Raw genomic sequence first — 4307 nt, 5'->3', positions numbered from 1 at the left:
TTACAAAATTGACACAAAAATGTTGTTGGTAATGTATGCGAATCATGTTGTTTTTCAACAACATCACGTAACAAATCCTGGTCAATAACTGCAAAGCATCAAGCTCATCTTGATTTAACTCGACAATGTGCTCGATATTAATTAAATCTTCTGAACGTTCGGCCATCATTTAGTTTATTTTGCACCTTATTCCTGCGGACCACCCGATTTTCAACTTGAACAATAAAAACTGTTAGAAACGGCCTGCGTTTCCAGACTATTCTTTTTATGACTGATTTAAGTAGTAATATTAACCATAATAACTTTAATAAAGATCTTTTATAACGATTTAACAACAATTAAAAGTTTCCATAAGCAATTTATTAACGATTTTTATAAATCCATATAATTTAGAAACTGATTTGCTATGCACGCTAGAACTATAAGAAGTTTTGTTATTTTTTTTTTTTTTTTTCACCTCTTTTTTCGGAATTTTGAACTTTTAAAAGTTTAATTCTTAATAATTTTAGAATTTTTATAACTTTTCGAATTTCAAATTTTATTACTTTTTGAACCTCAAAATCTTTTCAATTTTAAATTATTATTAATATCATTATTATTGTTTTAATTTTTATTTTCGTATTTATTGGAGACATTAATGTTTTGAAAATTCATATTTTCAAAAAACTCATATTGTTATTACTATAATAAATAGTTTTCGATCATGTAAAGCCTGACATCCAGACCAATTAAAGTAATAATATTAACCATAATAACTTTAATAAAGACTTAACTTGTTATTTTATTTTCTTTAGTGTAAAAACTGTATTCTGTTACTTTTATGTTATAGGTAATGTATGCAAAGACAGAAGAAAGTCTTAAGAATGCTGTTAACGAAATAAGAATTGAACATCCAATATTTGCAGCTCATCTTGAAAAAAAGCTTGTACGCAAAACTGAATGGTGTCTACCATATTGAATGTTTCTAATTACAAGAAACCATTATACTAGTAATTAGAATAAACATAATAACATTCTAATAATAACTTATATATTAAACTTACAAAGTGAGATTTTTTGAAAAAGTATCAAAATAATGTATTGGAAAACTGAAAACTACTATTTTTTTTAAGGAAAAATTCTTTTATTACAATAACTTTATTTTCTGTGCCAAATTTTGGTACGGCTTTTGTCTGTTTAAAATAGGCTGATGAATCATATTCACGAGTACAACATTGTTTAAACTTATTTGTATGCAATTTTTACTATATTCAGATCCTCACTAAACTTTTAAAAAGGTTGCTATTTTTAAGATAACATAACAGTTTTTTCTTGAAGATATTTTGTAAAATTGGGGTCAGAAAACTGTGGTTGTTCTGTCTACATTTAGATAGAACAAACTACACCGTGCTAATATTGCAATGTGAACATTTTGCCAATATTGGCGGTACAATATTACGCCAATATTGTTAAGTTAATATTGGCCAATATTGTACCGTCGATATTGACCAATATTGTCAAAACGTTATCAATTACAACCTGGCAGGATGTAAGAGCAGTTAGAGACTTTTTCCCTTTTTGACATAGGTTGTATGACAAGTGCTATGATGGCCAGCCTCCCTATAACATCACTTATCATATGTTTTTAATACTCCAATATTTTTAATACTCCAGTTAAGTTTAATAACTTATAAAAGCTTAGACTTTGTTATGAAATATAACTTAAGTTTAACTAATTTGCAAACTATGTGCTACATATTTTAAGTTATCTCTATCTTGAAGTTTATGTTCCCAGAAAACCAGTTCCTCCTCCGTTTGAATTGGCAAACAATTCCATTAAAAAATGGATTTGTGTTCTGAGTAACAGCAACTCCATGAAGTAAATTAAAATTAAATACTTCACTATATTATTGATCTAGGAGTTGATTTTTCTTAATTTCATATTAGATGCTTGTTATTTTTTTGATGAATTATAAATAAAATATTAAACATACACACTTTTCGTTTTCAACACGCCTTCACATAGTGATTAGCCTCCTATAAACTCTGCTTCTCACTCACAACTTTGTTAGTAGTTGGTTTTATCTTCTTGCAAATAAATAGAAAAAATTTATAAAAAATAAATAAATAAATTTAAAAATGGATCTTACAATGGAAAATATAGAACAATTAATTAACTTACTTTTGGAAAAACAAAAAATCACAACAGTTGAAGAAAGTCATAAGCTATTAAAAGAATTGGAAAAAAGTTTTACTGCAATTACGACTGCTAATTTAAAAATTATTACCGAAAGATTTAATAAACTTGAGACAGACGTTATTAACAGTTCAACAAAAATTGTTAATATAACAAAAGCTTTGGAGCTATCTAATCAAAAGATATCGTCCTTAGAAAACGAGTTAAATGATATTAAAAAGTTTATTCATGTAAACGATGAAATAGTCGCATCAAAATTTGAAAAAGTAAAAGAGCAAACAAAGAAAGTAAGTAGTCAGATGAAAGATACAAGCGCTGTAAATAAAATAAACAACAAGTTAAGGGAAGATCGATCGAGAAGAAATAACGTAAGGGTAACTGGAATAAAAGAAAGTGAACACGAAAGCTGGGAAGAAAGTGAGTTAAAAGTTTTAAAACTATTTGAGGAGACGCTTGAAATCAAAAATGTTAAAATTGAAAGAGCACATAGAACCGGACCAAGAGATGCTAAAAATAGCAGAACGATAATTTTAAAACTCCTAAATTATAAAGATAAGATTGATATAATGAAGAGATCTGTAAGACTTAAAGGAATGAACATTTATATCAACGAGTATTTCTGTTACGAAACTGTTCAAATACGAAAAGATTTAAGAGATAAAATGTTAAGAGAAAGAAAACAAGGAAAGTATGCGTTTATCTCCTACGACAAACTTATCATTCGTGAATGGGCAGAAAAGAAAATTGACGCAAAAAATCGCCAAGTATAAATTAATTTTTTATTTTTTTATACTTATTATTTTATGGGATATTTTTAAATTTTTTTATTCTTCAAATTATTAACTTTATATTTTTAAATGAATGTAACATTTACATTTATCTTAAGCTTAAATTCTTACCGAAATTCTTTTATTTCTATATTTAAAAACTAAAAAATGGATTCAAAACATGCAAATAATTTTGAGTATAATTCTTTTGACTTTTTTCAAACAATAAACAATGAAACTGATTCAATTTATTTTAGTAAAGCAGGTGCTTCGTTAAACAATTGTTTTTATTTTTACAACAATGAACTAGAAGAATTTCTTGAGCGAGATCGCTTAAATGTGATACATTTTAACATAAGGAGTTTAAAAAAGAATTTTGAAAATTTTAAGAATAATATTGAGGAAACTTTAAATATTTTTAACGTTATATGCCTAACAGAAACTTGGTGCAGTTCTGACGAGGCTGTATCTAACTCGAATCTTCACCTGCCAGGTTTTATTCCTGTTTTTTTAGCACGTAAAACAAAAAAACAAGGCGGTGGAGTACTTTTTTATGTAAGTGAAGGAATGCGGTTTATAAATAGGCCTGACATGAGTATTTCTGATGCCGAGAAAGAGGTTTTAACAATTGAAATTTTAGCCAAAAAAACTAAAAATATACTTTTAAGTTGCTGTTATCGCCCACCATCTGGTAAAATAAATAGTTTCAAGTCCTTTTTAATTACTGATATTATAACAAAATGTACAATAGAAAAGAAATTAAATTACATTATCGGTGACATAAATTAAGACGCATTAAAATATCACGTAAATTCCAAAATTAATAGTTTTTATAATGATTTATTTGAAAACGGTGCAATTCCGCTTATTAATAAACCAACAAGAGTAACTTTCAAGTCAGTATCTTTAATAGATAATATTATGACAACAGACACTTTTAATGAATCTCTTAAAAAAGGGTTAATTAAAAATGATGTTTCAGATCATTTTCCTATCTTCTTTTCAATAAATACTGATATTAAACAATTACAAATAAAAAAACAAGCTATCCTAAAAAGATGTTTCAGTGAAGTAAATATTGCATCATTTAATGAACAACTATCATTACTACATTGGAAACATATAAATTTTTCGTCGGAAGCAAATGTGGTTTATAACTCATTCTTTAGAACATTCTATGAAGTTTATGATGCAAACTTTCCACAATACAAAGTTAACTTAAACAAAAAAAGCTTAAAATCACCATGGATTACTAAAGAACTCAGGAAATATTCCAAAGTTAAACAAAAATTGTATATAAAGTATTTAAAAACAGATAAAAATAAGGAAATTTATAAAAATTATATAAAGCTTTTTGAAAGTCA

Source organism: Hydra vulgaris, chromosome 12 (genome assembly GCF_038396675.1).
Source record: "Hydra vulgaris chromosome 12, alternate assembly HydraT2T_AEP".
NCBI lineage: Eukaryota > Metazoa > Cnidaria > Hydrozoa > Anthoathecata > Hydridae > Hydra > Hydra vulgaris.
This window is presented reverse-complemented; position numbering follows the sequence as displayed.